At 34.2% G+C, this 21,227-nt stretch overlaps 1 protein-coding gene across 6 annotated transcripts in view; it reads left to right on the plus strand.

Moving 5' to 3' along the window:
• LOC143152191 (G-protein coupled receptor Mth2) overlaps nucleotides 1-21,227 on the plus strand; it is a 72,559-nt gene that overhangs the window by 11,784 nt on the left and 39,548 nt on the right. The gene's annotated exons all lie outside the window — the stretch shown is intronic.

Genomic DNA, 21,227 nt, shown 5'->3' on the forward strand with positions numbered 1-21,227 from the left:
GACATTCATAAAGAGGGCAATTTGTAGTAAATTATATGCAATATGTGACACTTTTGTGTTAGTTCTGTGATTACAAAATCTGTAACGGCCACTCTTACTAACATGCATATGTATACATGTATATATACGTATACTTTATAATAGAGGAATGGATTCGTCTGTCGTAATAATTTCCTGTTTTCGATCGATGCGCGTTCGTACAAATTGTAAAATTGTTTTAAAGAAATTTCGGCGGAGGTGGTTCTGGAAAAAGCGTATAGAATGCATTTGCTTGCAGGATCAAAATGCATACCCTCGTGAAAGAATGCAAGGACTGGACGAACAGGTTTTGCAATGGGTGTCCGTCACTTCGCTTTGATTGTACGAGAAACAAAATTGTATAGTTTTTTTTTCGAATACGTTGGCAGTTTACTGCACATGTGACCATCCAGCAGCAACTTACATTTACGTAAAAGTGGAAGCAAGCACGATATTTTCATGGAAAGCTGCGTGTATTGTTGGATGAAAAAGAAATATTTTCATTAACATGACGCGCTGATATTGTATCGTGCACTGTTCCAGTGGAATTGTTTGCAGTCAAAACTGTTGTAAATTTTACTCGAAACTCGGAGACGCGACGCATGACGAGGCTTTTTATTTACGATTCCACGGAAACACATTATCCCGTTCATATTCATTTCGACATTTCCATCACGAATGCAGCTGGTTAATTATATTTTTAGTTATTAGTATTGGATACAGTATTCCAATTTTCAATTACCATTACTAGAACTGTGCAACAGTTCGATAGAATATTCGTTTTTTAACTGTATCGTTACCCAATACTGTGTTCATTATCAATTTCAAAATTTATATTCGTACAAAGTTCGTCACTGGAGGTATCACATTTTCAATATTAATTATTTCAAATATTTTACATCAGAAAAACACTGCTCGATGTAATTAAACGATCGTTTACTCGAATTACTTTTTCGTTCGAAAAACTATTCAAAATACCAATTAAGACTTTCTCAGTCTTTAATATACCGAGTAATATCGATATATTTATATATTTGACTTTTTATTATACATCTACAGTGATTTTTCCTACAGTATGTACGTAACTATGCAACAATTGTTTCGTCTTCGAACGAAATTATGTACGAGCATTTGAAAAGAAAATGTATGCACTGAAATACTTGCGTAAACGAAGTGGACGAATTCCTTTGTAGAGAATATCGCATTCTTTAGACGTGTAACCTTCAGGTGTACGATCTAGTGTTTCCCATAGCAGGTGATCAGTATTTCGGCACCCCGTTGCTTTCTCCTTTAAGACGGGTCTGTTAATTTCTTCGGAAGGAGTGGCCTAAATGTTAGTTATACACTGACGTTATTTTCTCGGGGAAAACGAATTCTGCGCGAGAAGGAAGCTAGTTGACTTTTTATCGTTTCACGGATCATCAAAATTCTCTGTTCGCGAGCAACGAAGTGATATTCTTCCTCTCGTGTAACGAGAGGATATAGTAACAGGAACAAACGATGCAAAAAACAACCGCAAAGTTTTCGAGTTGGTGGGTGACAACGTGATTATAATTCTTTTGACGGTATCGAAAGAAACTAACGACGGAAAAAAATGATACTCTTTTCTCGCCGAAAGAATGCCAGTGTATGGCTAGCTATCGAGTTACCCATTCAAGAAGTGAAATACAAATTTTTCAAACTTTATTTCACCCCCGCCCCTCACACACATGTATATGTGTATCGAATATCCAAGTAACATCGTAGATTTAATTTTAAGAAGTAATCTTTGTCTAAAATTGTTTTTTAGCTCGTACAGTTTCCAAGTTACAACAAGAAAATCACAAAATATTTGAGGGTCGGTTTCTACCTCTTAAAATGAATTGCAACAAAAAGAATTGCACGATAGGTATTCAGAAAGTTTCAGAATTTGTTGAATTTCCAGGTTAGGGATCATCCATTGTGAGTCCACTCGGACGAAACTTGAGCTTGTATTTTATTATTTATTTTTGTTTATTTCTACAAGTCGTGACACGGACAATAATAATCGATAACAGAAGGCAAAATAAATGTATTTAATGTACATCCATCGTACGTGAAACTTCGTTCCCGTAATTATCCTCATTGTCTATTGATTCGTGAGAAGCTAAATTATAATCAGCAGTAACCAGAAATCGTATAGCAAAACGTTACAGAACTTTCGAAAAACAATTTTCTGAACTGGAACACGGTGAATTCTTCTTAATAAAAAATACCGAAGCAAAATATTACAGAACTTTCGAATAACAATTTTCTAAACTGTAACACGATGAATTGTTTGTCTACATCACCGTTTCTCTTTCGAAGATCACAACCGAATACCGTCGAGAAATGCATCTTTTGAGCAATCCTTGCTTCGTTATCTCTCCAGGGTAAACAAATCTCAATATCGAGTATCCAAGTAAGCGAAGGTTTCGCGTTCAGAGTGAGGTCTGAACGAACCCCAGGCTCATCATTCGAGTGTTAAAAGAGAATTGTGTGTTACGTTCCGCGTATAGGGTTCGTAGCTCTAGAAGCTTCTACGTAGCACCGTGAAAGTTTCACCGACACAAAGATTCCGAAGAGAGTTATTTACCTCCCTGGTGGCCATCTCTGCCAGGGGGTCTGACTCAGAATAACTAGTCCTCTCATCGTATTCGAATTATCGAGGTCGGTTACGGAGTATCCTTACTCTAGTCTCGAACAATTGTAAGGAAGTTTACTGTTGGCTAATTCTTGCTGCTGGAGTTCAACACGACTCCATTTGGGACAAGATCCGGATGTTAAAAGAGAATGACGGATTTATTTGCACTCGGGTCGCATCCGACGTACATCCCGGAGTCTACGTTACGTCACTGACGCTCTTTAGGTATCGTTGCACATCTGTACTATCGCGATAGTGTACAGATAAAAACCGGTTGTCTTGTTGTTTTAACATGGCTGGTCACGTGGTTCGTCTATTCGTCTATCAGCAACGAAACAGTGTACACTCTTAGCGCGTTTATTCGTCGAATGTTGGGGGATTTCCTCCTGCAGATGATGAAGTCACGCTTGCGGGGTCCCGAGCGTTCGTTTATAATAAACAAAGCCACCGTGGACGCCTTCTCTAACACGTGACGATACGCGAATCAATTTATCTTTACCCTTCCCTCTCAAGGTGCTATTCCAGGAGGGAGGGGAGCACATCCCGTTTTCTTACGCGTCTATACGCACGATGACGGTCTCTCTGGAATAGCCTGGCTTTATTTCCACGGAACGTTAGTGTATGCATCCGTTTTTTCTTTCGTTTTTCTGGTTTCCCTCGGTAACAATACGCGGTAAGGGATTGCGTTATGACGCGGAAGATCATGGACATCGAACACCTGACCTCTTCTCGCGAGCTTTTCTTATCGGGCAGGAAGTAAAGTGAACGATTTCAACCCTTTGGGTGTTTGGTTAGAAATTCTAACACGATTGTTACTACGTTTTTTCTCTTTGTACATTGGAATTTTCCGACTGATATACTTTTATTTAAATAATACTAAGTTTACAACAATAGAAACACTACGTTTCTAGTATTTGTATTTTCGCGTCAGATCGATTTAATTTTAAACAATGTAAGCACAATACACTGCAAGCTCGTAAACGCATTATGCGTATTTACTTATTTCTCAGGTTCTATTTTACGATAGAATGTGGTATTTGTTTATTGGTATTGCACTTGTCAATTTTAGGTAATGGATAGGTATTTATTATTAGAAGAACATGGTGCTATTATGGCAAAGTAAATGAAACAGTGTTTTGTATCGAGAAGTAGAAAATAATTATGGCAAAAGCCATGGAAATTAAGCGGATATAGAACACAAATACATAGAATAAGGAAGATATGCAGTGATTTAAAAAATGTAAAATATATATTATCTGACAACAACGTGCGTAAAATAAATAAAATTTTCATATTTATCGTGTGCACGAAATAAAGAGTGAACTTTGTTTTTGCAATAAAAAGTTTTTCTTTTGTAACATTTTGGTACATAGTAACATATCTTTAAATTTGGAGCAATACCTGTTGAACAAGAATGTAGAAAATATTTACAAATACTGAATTGATAATATTTTATTTACTGGAACTGATAACACCTTTGAAACTTCATAATACATAAAAATAACTAGGAACGAAATAATATTTATGGACTGACAGACTTTACCAGAGTGCTCTACGGTTATTAATTGTCTTTCATGTTTCTTTATATTTTACTCTTTGACACAACAGAATTTGAACACTCTCGCAGTCGATAATTCTAGCGCGCACCTGAAGCAAGCAGCCACGTCAATAACTAAATTCTGACATCGTAGGATGCAGTGCTTTCTCTTTAAAATGGAGCTATAAATGAGATAATTTGTGTTAAGATACTACACTGTTAACTATTTGCAATTTGAAATTGCAATAAACTTATCCGTTGTAAATACAAATATAGAGAGAACTAAATTTATGAACACGGGGAATGTTAAAATATAAAGAACTTTTAGAATACGTTAAACGTATTTTCGTAAACAGGAATTAATTAAATGTCTTTACACGGAGGTAAAATTCAATATTTCTTTTTAGTGCTTCTCATTAGTTTTGCGTAGACCGCAACGTTTTATAAAGATTGACGTCCTGATTACCGTAATTAAAAATTGACAAGCGATATTTTCAAATATTATTACTAGATAATTGCTCGAATTATGAAGACTTAATATGTACTACGGTAGTAGCTCTCTATTTTAAACACAAGAAGATAAAATACTATATCATTGGCTTCGAAAACATTAGTACACTAGCTTCTGTTATGGTTGTTAATTTTGTTTTCTTTGAAGATAACTAATTTGTAGGATAATTTGGAATTCGAGATCTTTGGGATAGCAGCACGATTCTAATAATGTAGTTTTAATTTGTTTCTTACCTCACAATTTTAATGGTCTTCTAACGATTGTTATTTTCTCTGATTTCTTCATGTCTGAGGAGTAAAGTTTTATAGAAAATTTAATGGCATAGCTGCCAGTCTTTGTTCTCTTTTTTAATGCGAAGATTTCCGGTTAATTAATGAACCGATCAGTTTCTACATTTTTTATACTTTCCTCCTTATTCATGTATTTATGTACTTTTCATATTATATTCTCCATATTTGTGTATTTGTTTCCTTATTTTTTCTATTTTATAAAATTTATCAATTGTTCAATTTTCTAAACAATTAACTAATTCGAATAAAAAGTGATCGATATCTCTTTGTATACTCTGATACATCCATTTTATGCGAATAATACGTACAAATCAGACCTAACCTCTGTTTATGTTCTTTATACAGATGCACGCTTTACAAGCCATTACATAAATTAGTTGCGGAGTTAGTTTACGACTTACACCTCCGTTAACTTCTGGAAAACTGTGTCTGCAATCTGTTTCCTAAGTTACGATACGAGCACACGAAGAGAAACAGAAGTAATCGTAAATTTCACAACACTAAAATAATACTTAATTCTTGATTTACATTTTCGAAATCACGCGTACCATTTAACAATAACGTTTCGTTTAATAGACTCTTTTCTGATGATTCAACGCCATTTACGCTCGAGACAAAGAAATTGCTTTAATTAGAGATACAGTAGAACCTCGATTATCCGAATTAAGCGGGTAACGTGGGTGTGCCGCTAAGCTAATTTTGAGATAATAGGACATTTATTTTCCTATTATAAATTTTCATTTATTTTAGAAAAGAATCTAGATATTAATAGTAGAATAAGGAAATTAAACATCATTTGGTTAAAAGTACATGGATATTAAATTTCTTAGATAGTTAAATTGCACAAGTTTTTTTAGGAAATTTTATTAAAGTCACAAATACTTTAGAATACTGAGACATATCATTAAACGAAGTACATGAGGTGTATCATTAGGATGCTATGTGAATAATAGTTCCATTGTTGTACTTGTATCGAATTGTGTATAATATAGTTCTTGAATAAGAGAGATTCTACTGAATTTCAGAATTCGATTCATTCATTTTTTCGTTGTAAGATTAAAACAGGACGTCACGATGCCCGTATCTACTGTTTAGGATACTCTCTCGATCTTTTCTCGCTCCGAAAATAAAATTCTGGCTACGTGCCTGATCACTGTTCACCCCATGGCGTCGAACGTGTTGAAGTGCCCTCCATCCTCCATCTTTTTAGTTGGGTCGCTCTTATGTTCGGTGCATCGGGATCGCGTGAAACGCGACACAATTTGCAAACAAAGTAACTTATGGAAACGATACTGTAATTTTTGAATGCGTCACAACTGAGAAATTCCGGCATTTTGTTTCATCGGTGTAATCGCAATACTTTTTTTCTGAATTTGAGAAAGTATTGCAAACAAATCTGTAATATTTACAAGTCAGGTAATTAAACTAAGTTCTTAATGGTGTAGAAAGTAGAAAATGATTGTCACTGAAAATATCCTAAAACGTGGTCGAAAACGTTTTGAATAAATAATTTTCTTCGGGACTACATGGGGTTGCTTGATTCGACTAACGAGTTATTATTTTTATTTACCACAAGCAATTGTTAAATTTAAATTTACATTTAATTTAAATTAAGTAACGTATTCGAAAAAGAGGAGAATTATACGAAACTTTCTAAATTCATTTCTGAAGAAACGTTAAGGAAGTATAGTTTTTTAATCTACTTATACGACGACTGAGAAACTGTACGTTTATAATATAATATTATTTTTAACGAACGTTTAATTTTCATAGTATACCGAGATTTATAAATATTGGATACAGAAATGATCGACTACGTCATCGTGAATATTTCACTTTATTGCCAGGATCGATATTATTTTATTTGTATTCCAGTATACTTTTTTACTCGAGTTGCATTATTTCATTTTTGAAAATAATTTTGAAGGTAACATTTATGCCCTTATGATAATAGAATCAGTAGTGCACAAACCACTTTATCACAGTCATTTCATTTTTCAATTATTGTTCAATGATTGGAACGAAACAATTTTTAAATCTACGCAGAGGCCTCGATCGATAAATAAATATATCTATTCGTCGATATACAACTAACAAGTTTCGTTAGGTTATATTTTGGTAAATATTTGAAACAGTTTTCTCACGATAATGCAATAATATGCCACTCATAGTAATTGCACAAGGACTTGTATTTTTATACAGGTATAACAAGTCTTTTCTTTGTTGTATATAGTTAATGAACAATGTGGTATAGTTCTGAAACACCTCGTATGTGTGTTGATACATTAGAAAAATCGATGTTAATATTATTTCTCGACAAACGATTGCAAAAAGTGATCACAAAATCATCAAACGTAAACAATTTTTAAGTTGAGCTGAGAATTGATTTTGGAGATACGGAGGATCAAAATAGTCACTGTTTATTAATGCGTCAGCCTGCGTACTTCGAAGCATGAATTTTTACGAGATTCCGATAATTTTAAATTCTGCACGTAAAGGAGGTTTCGCTAACTGTTGATAGCGAATTTGAAGTCAGATTTTCAAAATTCAAAATAATCGATTCAATATAACGAACCGTACATTAAAATATATTTAAATTTCTATTAAAATTATTTCGAGATTTCTTGGTCGCTGATCACGAAGCGAAAGTTCCAATATGGTGGACGAAATTTCTAAAACTTTTTGTTTTTCAAAAACCAGTAGGTACTCTGTTTATTAAAGTTCACGAAGCGAATAATTTTCATAAAAATTTCGTGATTTATATTGGAATTCCCTTTAAAATCTGCCTTTAAATTCGTTGCCAGTAGTCAGTGAGAATTTTAATTAACAGACTTATATGAAAAATCTTACGGTTGAGGGGTATGATTGATGTTAAGCGTTTTCTGTGCGGAATGGTTGAAATACAAACGAACTTTGAGTACTCAAATTTTCTGCATCTCTGGAACAGCAAATTTTCTCGATTTAAAAATTTTGTGCGATTGGTGTCTTATCGTAACGTATTATTTGGTACAGTAATTCAGTTTTAAAATCGCAGGACTGGAAAGTAACCATTTTTATGGTTACTTTTCGATGTTCTACGATTTTATCGTAGCAAATTCAACGAAATCGATCCAGTTTGACTTTATAGAACTTTGAGATATGATATGGTATTCGGTTAGAAAAAAGAAAGTCACTTTGAACGAATTTTACGCGAACATTTTATGTATGAGTAAATTTTTTTTTATTCCAAGCTATAGAACGTGATGCTTATTCAGCTATTTTGTAATGTACGGTTTGCTATCTTTACTCAATACCCAGAATAGGGAGAGACCGATTCGGGATTTGATATTCGAAGTTTATGGTTCATGCTTCATAACATCGACGTTCGGCAGCGAGTCCCGAATATGATAAAGAAATCACTTCGTTGGGTCGCATTAATTTATACGTCAACCTTGATGCGAAAAATCGGGCTATTCAATTTTTTATGAATTTATCACAAAGAGACGTACAATGCCAATGACGAAATTTCTAAAATTAAAGACTGATAGCGTAGTCTTCGATACTTACTCTTTTTTATTTATTTTGCATTTCGATTCGTAAGTTTTCAGAAAGAAGTCAGAAATCAGAAAGAAGTAAATATAAAATTACTTACCTACAGAAAATGACAGAAGTGATTACAGCCCTTCTAAGATAAAACAGTGAGCGTGAAAAATAATAATATACACATACGTGTACTAATTTACATTATAAAATGTAGGAAATAAATTAGAGTAAAGAAGAAAATACAAATGGAAATAAATAAGATATAAACTGTACAATTTAAGTACAGTTAATTCGCATTAATGTTAAAATAAAACTTGAACGATATTCATGTAGATCTAGAGTATAATATTTCTAACAAAAATTCGTATCTTAAATAACACTCAATGAATAAACAATTCTCACTAGAATTCAAATCGTGTACAGTATTTTTATTTAATCCATTGGCTGCCACGTCATGCCTAGGTGACTAACATTAATATTTTAATTACTGTAGTATCATGCTTTAAGACATGACATTTAATTATCAATGACACTATATACAAATTTTTACGGAAATTTAAAAGCATTTCCTGTACAGAAATTGTTAGTCAAGTTGGTTAAAAAAATACGTTGGATCAAAAGTATAAACGATGTGAATGAAAATGGGATGAAAGAATTTCTGAAATTGGCTAGGCAGTCAACCTTTTAAGTATCGACATTTTACAATACGTTGTAATTATTATTTGTTGGATGATGCGGCTACTGTGGTCTTCGAGGACACGTTTATAGAAAGTTTTCTGAGTTTACCCTTGAAAGAAAATCTGTATTGCAGCGTATAAGTTGAATAGGTTGAAGTTAAGCAACTAGGGGCTTAGAGCTTAACCCATTATGAATCTACGACTTCGCTTTATCCTTTTGTAGGTCAGCACGAGTCTGTATAATTTTCACTTTTTCACTGTGACGAATAAGAATGAAACCGCAGACATTGCAAACTGTTTCAATAGTCAACAGAAAAAGAATCTTATTTTCTTCACGAGTGAAACTTCTACTTAGACTTGGTTTTACTTACTCGACTATCAACTCAAACTTCCCTTCTTGTAGTTTTATAAAACCGAATATAGATCACGAGTCAGAAAAGTCTGGGTTAGAATCTTGAGGAATCGAATAAATCATTCTCGAAGTATTGGGAGCATTCATAAGTAATATCGTTCTTCCAAATTCTTGTCATTTAAGTGCAAAAGAAATTAAATGCACAAGTTATTCGCTTAAGTTGTATTATAAATTTAACCGATAATCAGAAGTAGCATTCATAGTGCAAATCAACATCGGAACAAAATTGATAATTAAGTAACTCGTAGACACACATTAGGTGCATAATACTATTCGAGTCTAAAAACACAAGCAAATTTACGGATAGAACAAAGGTTATAAATAAAGATTGTGGCGTTATATTGGATGTCAGGAAACAATAACGTTGGTTTTAAAAATTTACAAAAGGGAATTTTAATCCCTTGGTTGAGCAACCAACGCCTTACCGAGTTGGATATTAAACTCGTTGAGGCTGAGGTGAAGTAAATCCTAAACAAATCAGTGTAGATGCCTTGCTAAAGGGGAAATTAAAAAGTTAAAGAATATAAATTCCATGGTTTTTTAGTATAGAGTATAGAGGCAATATAGAGACAGTTTGTTGAAGTTCTAAACCTTTCGATCTATTCTGAAAACCTTCCTCCTGTATGTAAACCTCCCAAAATGTATGGTAATTATATACATTTTGCAATGTGTTTGAAATTGTAGGTTCACTTTGTCATGTAGTTGCAAATTTACTACTTTAAACAATCTTAAAGTAGATAGAAGCATAATGGATAAATGGCTAGCGCAAAGAGTCTGACTAGTCATAATTACATTGATTTAGAAGTATGTAGTATTATTAAGTCATAGAAATAACTCATATTCACTTTTTGTCGCATTATATCTGTATCTATTATACTTTAAGATTTTTGTAACTATTGGGTTCGGAAAGTCATTTCGTTTATTTTGGTGAAAATGAAACACGATTCTTTTAGAGTGCAAAAACATTTTATTAAATTATATATTCTCCATTTTGAAAAAAGGAAATTACTTTCCGAACAACCCAATACATTGCAAGGTAAATCTACAATCTGAATGTTATCTAAGGTCTTTCAACGCAGATCGAAATATTGAGAATTCGAATACACTGTTTCTGTACCGCTCGAAAACCCAAAGAATCTACACTCTTTAATTGTTTCATTCAAACCATTGTAAAATTGGCCAAGAAACTCGATACATCGTGATTTACTTGAAAGAAAAACGAACTTGGAAAGATGAACACAAGAACGAATTTGTGCTTCTGCATCGCGTATGAAAAACATCCTATCGGAGACGTTATCCTTGGAGATCTGATCATGGAGAATGCAAAGAAGGTATCCCTGTCCCATTAATTCGAAGCAGAAGATAAGAGCAGTCGGCTCGGCGATGATTCGAACCCGACGATCGATTCTCGTCATCGTTTCACCTAATCTTTCGACTCGCGTTGTTCTCTGTAACGTCGAGATTCCAATTATCGATTTCAGAATTTTGTCGAATTTACATTCAAGTCCATAGTATTCCATGGTCGTACGTCGGGGTGAATATCATTCGTTCCGTGTGTCTCCCTCTGGCGGTGTGTAATCCACGCGTGGTTAAAGATTCGCGGTCTCCTTTTTCTATCGGTGGTACGAGATATTGCGGCAACAATACGCGCGATATTGGTCGTATTCATCGCATTTCCCTGTACCGCAGTATTTTATTGGCGTTGTTGTAATAAATATCGGGAAATCCCTTTTTTGAGGAGGTATGGGTGGCGAGGGAGGGGCGTGCATCTCTGTTAGCATATATGGATTCGATAGTGGAGGCATTTCGGAAGTACCGCTTTTGAAAAGGAAATTATTCGAAACATTTTAATCTTGCTAAATACACTGTTTTAAACAAGTAAACAAGGGAATGTATAATGTTTAGATAATCGACTTTTGGATACTAGATTCAGATAATGTTTAAACGTATTAAGACTATGGTAGAATTATAAATTAAGAGAGCTAAGTAAATGAACAGTAAATATTGAAGTAATAATTTAATTAACAGAATTTTTTACAATAGAAACAATAAAAAGGAAGAAAGCTATGTGTGTAAATATTTTGGCTTCGATTTCTCGTAAATATCATAGTTACGAGTTTCACTTATCTACGATTGCATGAAATCGATGAGAGAGTTTAACATGCAAATCGGTAATGGGTGTCACGTTAATAATAAACATACGAACATCGCAATGCGGAGCACGCGTATCGTTGAATTTTATGTCGGAGCAGGTACGATGAATTGATTTTTGTATGTTTATTTTAACATTAATAAGAGACACACAGGAGATAATAAGAGTTGATTTCAACAACTGTGTAATTCGAGCCTAATTGCTTAGTTAATGGAGCCAGACTGTACTCGAGAAGCCTAAGTGGTTCTAGAACTAACTGACTGACTGAACTCATTAACTGAAAACCTAATTGCTTCCAGTGTACCAAGTGACAGCTGTTTGCTGACATTTTACTAACAACAAAGTATTTTTACATCAATTATGTCGAGGTCAGGAAAATGATTCTTGATCGCAAATAGTCACGAACTCACGGAAAACCATCTTAACTCAAAACGAACCCAAATTATTTGAGATTTGAATCGATATTGGGTGGTTTATTGTACAGTTGTGAGCGAATCTAATTACTCACCGGTTTGATATCTGACTCTCTGGTTAACTAATCAATCCTGCTTTAATCAACTATTTGCGTCTTATTTGTCTTTAGTATCGACCGACTGATCGGAAACCTAACTGCTTGTGAATTTGGACAACTGATTCCTGAATGTTAACTAACGTTTTACTGGTTATACAGTTTATCTAAATATATCTTGATATTATTCCATTGTATTCTTAGCATTTTTATTTTACGCTCAATGTCAGAAAATAGCAACGATGCGAAATTGAAGAAACAAGTTTTTCGTTTCATTCTAAAAACAGAAACATTTAATAATATTATTCCATTACCACGGTATTTTTACATTAAGTTAGAGAAAAATATGTATAAACTTGTATAATTTCCCAACACTGACTTAGTATTCCTTTCATTTTGGATTCTTCTTAATATTTAGTAGCCACCACATACACACGAATTTTGGATTTATTTATCTTTTTATATATTTAACGTCAAGTTAATTTTCACTTTGCGCAATCCATTTGATATTGTTAGAAGGAAATGTGTAATAATGTATAAAAATCATTCGGTAAATAAGGTAGTATATTTCAGAACTGTAAACCTCTTTTAAGTGATTCTAGAAATCTATTTATATCTTCTATTAGACATGTCTATCCCCAAGTTTATTCGACATTAATTTCTGTCTTCTTTTACGAAACTTTTGGATTTATGAGACGTTTGTTTGTGTCAACTTTCCCGCGTGGGAATGTTAGGTATTTCTAGTGACCACATGTTGATTGTAAATCATTTGACTCAAAGATAGCAACGAGTTAGACGATCGTATCGTAAAACTTGCTAGCAACGATAACAATCAAAAGGAACTAAATTCTTACAACATTGTAAGTCGTCCAAAATTGGCTTATAACCAGTTGCAAGCATTAACGAGGACGTTGAATGCTTTCTCATTTAAATTATTCAAATGGTGAAACAATTAACGAAGGGTAATTGAATTTGTCTAGGTCGTCTTATTTTGGCGCGTGGAAATTTCCGATGGTTGAAAATTTTCGTTGAAAGATAAACTTATTTGTTATTATTCGATACTTAATTACATTACCGATATTTGACTTCTTCGTAAGATTTCTCTTGTCGATGACTGTTTATAAATTTAGTTTTCATGGACAATGCCAATTTGGGGAACACGAGACAATGTGGGATATCTTTGTTCACGCTAACTCGTTTTCCTTCTGTGGAATTTTTGAACAGCTTGTTGCGGCTATGTACTCACCATGTGCGCTTCTAGCGTTTTACTACCTCATCCTCAATAGCGATTGACGTGCCGTAAACCCATGATGCGATACTCGTAGTTAATGGTCGCGCCAAAATGTACAACCCCTGACCCAACTTCCTGCGCCCCTCTATATCGGGGTCTAATTACCCACGCGTGACAAGTTGGGCTGACGTTGTCTTTTTGGGAACACTGTGCCACGAGAGAGAATTCAGCTACCGATTTAACGATTGGGACAACGCCTACATACATCGAGAGATTCTATATTTAAGAATTGCCTAGACAAATCTTAGAACGTATCGGGACACTGGGAAACTTTTTCACTTACAAACTGTACGAATATTTGAACTCTGAGCTTTAAAAGCATTTGTACTTTGAACTTTAAGAATATCTGAATTATGTACCGTTTAAAAACCTCGAAGTCGAAGTATTGGACATTGGATTATTCTTACTCCTTTTATTCGTTGTTTCTATCTATATTATTGTTATATGAATATTTTTTTATCTTGAGAGAATGTGAGAGAAAAATTAAAAATAATGTTTATTTCGTGATAGTTAGAAGTATTTATTCAATTTTTTTCTTCGAATAAAATATTTTTGATCAGGTTATCATTTGGTACGAAAGAAATTACCGGTAAGAGTACGTTATGTTTAGAAAAATATAATAGTATATAAATATGGAAATTAACTTAATATTGAGACATAAAAATAAAAAAAAAAAAAAAGACGGGAAAAAAACACCGATTCTTTATTATTATAAACGTCACTGATAATAAGAAAAATTATTATACATTATTACATCGACATTTTTAATACGAATGCAGTAAATAAATGTGTTGTTTGAGAATAAGATTTTATTAGCATCAATACATACGGTTAACTCCTTCATGTTGGTTATATATCGTTGATAAGAGATACGGTCTTGTGCAATTAAGAACTTACATTATCACTGTGTCGATATAAATTCTAACAGTTTTTCATATGTTCAAATATTCTTTTACAATTTACGTAACGATACGTGTTACATTTTATTTTAATCACGAGAATACAGAAACACTTCTAGAGTTCTTCTCAATAAAATAATTACGTAAACTTTAGTCATGGTTTCGAGTATTAAAGATTAAAAGTTACGATAGGAAAACGAAGTACATCTACAAAGAGTACAAAGGTTAATTTCTCAGCTAAGAATTACTCGCATTTTTTGTAAATCGGATCAAGCATTAATCATAAGTAACTCACGTGCATTCTGTAAAAAATAAAACCAATTCCATTTACGCGAGCTTTTGTATACAAATACAAATAATTGCAAAAATCCTATAATAATCGATATAAAAAATAAACGTACTACGCAAATATTCGTAACCTTTCCACCAACGAATTATGCCAAAATTTTAAATCAGATTCAATAAAAATGTACAAATCTCGAAATACTAGTATTTATGCTCGAATAATTCCATGTAACAGTCTAATCGTACGAATTTTGATCAGCACCACGGTTGAGTTTCGTTCGCTGCAGTCACGGTATCAAACAGAGAAACGAATCGAAAATAAGCTAAAAGCATCGGTGAAATTTCCCGTTAAAGAAAACTACCATCGTGTTAGGGTAATGATACTTGGATCGAAACTTGCTCCTCGCACCTCGACGACGTGATTCACACGGAATTGAACATTCGCGGTGTCCCTTGGCTGTCGATATTACGAGATATCGTGGCAACAATACGCGCGATACAGATCGTATTCGTCGTATTTCCCTGTACCGCAGTGTTTTATCGGCGCGGTCGTAATAAATATCGGCGATTCCTTTTTTGGCGCGCGCGCGCGCGCGTGGACTCTCGTGGTCGTGGTAGGGACTCGAGGTGGGGGTAGGGGTGGGGCTCGAGGTGGGGGTGGGGGTGGTGGCTCGAGGTGGGGGTGGGGGTGGGGGTTGGTCGGTCGGTTCGAGGTGGCGCGGGCTTTATTCCGGCCAGCAAAAGGATGCAGCACGGTAAATAAATCCGACTCATCGCCAGAGAATCTACGGGGCGTGGTGGTAGCACACCGGTGTGCAATGGCGTAGGAACAGTGCGCCGCTGGTGAAATCAAGGACCGCATTGCGGAGGGTGTCGGTTAGAACGGATCTTCGATTTCAATCGAGCGTGCCTTTGCAGTCGATAACTGTAACCCGCCGTTCTAATAACGTCATTCACGTTGCCGTCAAGGGATTCTCTCCTCCCGAATGAATTTTTGTTACCGACGTTTGCAGGGAACCGGGGCCTGTTTTCGATCGGCACACCGATCGCTCGATATCGGAACGATCTCATCCATCGAATACCTTTTGGAAACAGAGTGGAGATTAATTTGTTGCATCGATGCGAAGCGATGTAATATTTATGTAATATTTGGAGCAATTGGTGAAAGATGCTTTCTGAGCTTCGCTTCACTTTGCATCGAGAACTTAATCTCGAGTGAATATTGAAATAAATCAATCGAGTTTAAGTATCATCAACTTTAGTATAAATGTTTGAAACAAGTAAGATTTAAATGATAGAAAAGCTGATAGTGTCTCGATACGAGGGTTGTTGGTTAACTTTGCTTTGTATAATATTTTGGCGATCGAAGGCCATATGTTTTCTTACTGTATTTTTCGAAGATTTTTAGAATTGAACTAAATTTAACTATTGAAGCTATTAAAGTAAATTGCCTTTTCTTTCGTTGAATGTTTCTCTGAATTTTTATATTCTTACTCTATGATACAATTTTATTCGTTGCTTCACCTTTTCCTGTGTTTCGTCCGTGTATATTATGATAAGAAGGAAGGGGAGCGTTAACTCCGCGAAAGTCGCAATCCTAAAAATAGCAGAAGGGATATCGCGGTGTATCGCGGAGAGACGGTAATTCAAAATCCCTGCAGTGGTGGTAATTTGTGCAAACAAAACTGTACGAATCCGCTTACGAGAAATATTGAATTTCATTAAAATAAGTACAATTTATAATCGTTACATAAAATATGCTGTCGAACAAAAATAAGAATTGAACAATTAAAACAGTGTTTAACGTAAATTGATCAGAATCCTCGATCGATGGATTTGTGTATCGAAACGACTGTAATATTCTTTGCAAATAATAGTGCTGCTTTTGAGACACAAAAACTATTGTATTTATAAAAATTACATATAGAGTGTATATCTACTGTATTGTGTAACGGTTATTTTTTGTCAGCAAGCTCTAAGATCTATTTTGCAGTATGTTCATTAGATTAACCGCGACCTCCACAGGGTTAAAGTTAGATAATTAAAAATCTTGATTGTTGACACATACAGACGATATAGGTATTGCTAGCGAACGAAGAGAATTGTAAAGACTCGTACTTTGTTCTTTACATCTAAATTGTTCGTTTGATGTTCACAAACAGCGTTTACATTCTTGGTAAGAAGATTAATCTTTGACAATTTTTAGAACCAATCTGCTTCATCCTCCTTATTACCATTTTTACATTTCGCGGTCGAGCATGCCACAGATAGGTGACATTTTGATGCAAAATATATTTATCAACATGTTAAAACATATTTGTTGAATATTCTCGATGGTGCGATACATATTAAAAGGTATGCAAATTTAATTTAAGTCTGTCTACACGCAGTGGAGAAAAACGTTAACACGAATTTCAGATGACTCCAATTAAGTACAATCTCAGTAGAAGCGAAAAGAGATTAAATCACGTTAAAAAGTACTCAGAGAAAAATTGTTATAAATAATTTTCAATGGCAAGTATTCCATCGAAAAGAAAATATTGCGAATGGTAGCGAAAAGAGATTAAATCACGTTAAAAAGTACTCAGAGAAAAAATGTGATAAATAATTTTCAATGGCAAGTATTCCATCGAAAAGAAAATATTGCGAATGGTAGCGAAAAGAGATTAAATCACGTTAAGAAGTACTCGGAGAAAAAAATGTGATAAATAATTTTCAATGGCAAGTATTCCATCGAAAGGAAAGTATTGCGAGTGGAAATTTCCAAGGAAAGAGATAAAAGAGATCTGCTTGCGATTTACGAGGCTATTTTGCTAGTATTTGACAAACCTGATAACCTGGGTGACATTTTCACTATGTCACGTTCTCTCGTCTCTCTATCTTTTGTACCGTTAACAGACAAATCCTATTTCCGTGGGATATGGTGTTCCGCTCGTTATCTCGACATCAACGGACGCCATCTCCAGGACTTCGTTTCTCGATCATTCACCTTTAACGTTTGCGAAATAATGACATAGACAACAAGCTATGTATGTGTCGACAGGTTAGGTGGAACGAGCCCGATAATAGGTATCGAAGTCGAACTCGTCGCCAGGTAAACGCGAAAGAAATTTCACGGTCATTTGGGCTCTCTATGGACTTAAATAGCCTTGGGCACCGTTCTTTTTCGAGAAACAGGATTTCTCGAGTATTCTTTACAGAGAATTCGATTCCTCTAGGGACCATTGCGGAACCGTAGTAATTCTTTCTTAAATATGGTTATTTTCGTAGACCAATAGCTGGAAGGAGAATATTTTAACCGAGAGAAAAGTGTATCTTTATTTTTTAAAAACGTTGGTGGACTACGTCCGTATATTATCGAATATTTGTAGATTAGTTTTCTTACACGAAATGCTACTGTTTGTTAAGGATCAGCGGGATTAATTCTAGGGTGCAACAGTTTAAACATCTTCGATAACGTATATGTAGAAAGAGTTTTGATTGATTCGAATCAAGTGTACAATACCTAAACGAGACCAGCATCTTAAAAATATGTAGTAACGATTAATATAGCTAAAAAAAAAACGTGAAAAATATGAATCTGGTTTTTGAGAAGAACAGGTAACGTCTTTTACATGTATCTATGAAAGTTGTCGGTTAATTTCATCCAATGTAATGAAGTCGAGTTTCTGCGTCAGTTTGGTAAGTGTATATTTACATAAGGAGAGTTTTAAAGAGTGTGCCAAAATTAACAGGCACGCGCTATATTTCTAAATTGAAAAGAAACTCGGAATAAACAGACGTCTTTGAATTGTATGCTTTTAAGTTACGAGCGTTTCTACCTGAATGAATACTGTACAGCAAATATTCCAAGGTGTTTCCATTATCACCCACACAGGTATCGGTATTATCGGATGCAGATTGATTTGTAATGCTTCCGTATGATCTCTAATTTCATCTCATATTTTCTCAATGCGCACCTGCAATTTGTACAAAATTTATATTAGATGTATCTTCTAAGCCTATTTCAAAATTATTTAACGTAATTATTTATTTATCAGGAACTCTTCTCTTAATTTCGAGACACAGTACATGCGTGTAAGTGATCCAAGAATAATTTGGGTCTCTGTAATTTAACGTAATTATTTATTTATCAGGGACTTTTCTCTTAATTTCGAGATACAGTACATGCGTGTAAGTGATCCAAGAATAATTTGAGTCTCTGTAATAGCACCCCGTTCATGAAATAAGAATGGATATCTATAATTTAGAACAGTTTACAATAAAACAATATAAATTTTACAATACATAATTCAAAGGTAAAATAAAGATTCAGTAATATCTATTTAGCCAGTGTGGTAGGAAAACACGAAACTGTTTTGCTATTAATGATTTTCCAAATATTTTAATAATTCGTATTCTATCTCGTCCTCGTGAATTAATTTCGTAAAAATATTCAACGTTGAATTCACTTGGGCCGAATTTAATTCGACGGGGGCAAATTCACAAATTCCGCCGCAGGGTTAATTACAACCCGATATTTGATTTTACGCAAGCTCGTGGCATATCGGGTGAGCAGACCTATCGAAGAATTCGCAGACTTCGCGGGGCCTCGGACATTCCTGGAGACGTCAAAACAATTCAAACTCCTCGAGACTTCGAACTTCTCGCAGTCTCGGAGGAATGTTTAGACTCGTTCCAGATCCCAAGTTGAAAATCTTCGGCGATTCGGCCCTGTCGATAGTGTGAAATGTCCTTGTCAAATTTTTGCAAGTTCACATCGCGAATTTTCCTAACTGCGTACGTACGTACAGCTAGATTCAGGCGGTAACGATCTTAATACCTGGAGGAGACAGATTAAAAATTGTAAATTTCATTCAGTGTAGTCTGCTTGGCCTCAAAATTAATTTTCGTAAAGAAATTTTGTAGATACAATTTGTTGGGATTTTCTATTACCGTATAGGTCACACAAATTACATTACAATTGCAAAAAAATACATTACGTATATTTACTAACCTTTTTGCACCTTATTTGCGATGAAATCTAGTATCTGTTTACTGACGTTACATTTGTGCATTCTGCATATTTGTTTAGTTTATCGATGGGTTTCTTTTGTCACGAAGTTGTAGTTATATTATGAGAAAATAGATAAAACAAACTTTTGATCGATGTGCAATACCTTTTGACTCAATGTAAAGGAGTACAAAATAATTAGGGTCAACAATGTGGAAATTTTTTAGATGTAGAATAGAATTGCATAAAGTAAGGTGGAGATGTAGTGGTCCAACGAACGTAATATAAACATTTTTATATGGTATTGCCATAATCACCTTCGATAGATTGCTTATCGAATATATTCATACAATGAATGTACGATAACATTTTCAAAAATATTTGCAAATATCATGACAATAATAGACTATTTGCTATAACAGTAAACCTGTAAAAGTATTTCGTATTAAATTAAATTCAGTTCTCCGTATCTTGTTTCTTTATTTTCGATAAAAACGATATACTTGTTTGCAGAGCACTGGTAATGTATCGATACTCGCACAATAAGTTAGTTTTTGTACTTTTATTTGTCATATAGAAATGTTTATGGACTGTAAAATCTCACTAAACTACTGAAGAGTTAAAAATGGTGTCATTTTACTCTAATTTAGCATAAACCGAGCGTGATATTAACCCAATCGTTGACAACGGTACCTCTAAGCCATGTCATATAGAAATGTTTATGGACTGTAAAATCTCACTAAACTACTGAAGAGTTAAAAATGGTGTCATTTTACTCTAATTTAGCATAAACCGAGCGTGATATTAACCCAATCGTTGACAACGGTACCTCTAAGCCATGTATTTATATGTAAACTGTATCTTTGAGAAAATTGCAGTCGAATTGAAACCAATGTGCAATATATTTAGGCGAACCTGAGATTCCACTGTAAAAGTAAATAACGAAAAGTGCGTTGGTAGATGTTAAAACTAAAATTATTATTTAACAACCGGTCACTATATACGCCTATGAAATATCATAATCCTCTGGCCTCAAGATTATTGAATTCCATAGACCACAAGACCACATGTACAGACTGGAAAGGCAGAAACCATTAGACGTATCAAATAGCTGCATTAACAACAACCTCTACTATTATATGTAGCATTTTGTGGCTTACATGTACTATTGTACTCTACAATTATCCAAACGTGACTTCTCTACGAATCCATTATTTACAATTATCTTAACCGTGAATTCTTTATGAATTCATTCTTTAGAATTATCCTAACGTGAATTCTCTACGAATCCATTATTTACAATTATCTTAACCGTGAATTCTTTATGAATTCATTCTTTAGAATTATCCTAACGTGAATTCTCTACGAATCCATTATTTACAATTATCTTAACCGTGAATTCTTTATGAATTCATTCTTTAGAATTATCCTAACGTGAATTCTCTACGAATACATTATTTACAATTATCTTAACCGTGAATTCTTTATGAA

The sequence above is a fragment of the Ptiloglossa arizonensis genome, chromosome 10 (genome assembly GCF_051014685.1).
Source record: "Ptiloglossa arizonensis isolate GNS036 chromosome 10, iyPtiAriz1_principal, whole genome shotgun sequence".
NCBI classification, from domain to species: Eukaryota; Metazoa; Arthropoda; class Insecta; order Hymenoptera; family Colletidae; genus Ptiloglossa; species Ptiloglossa arizonensis.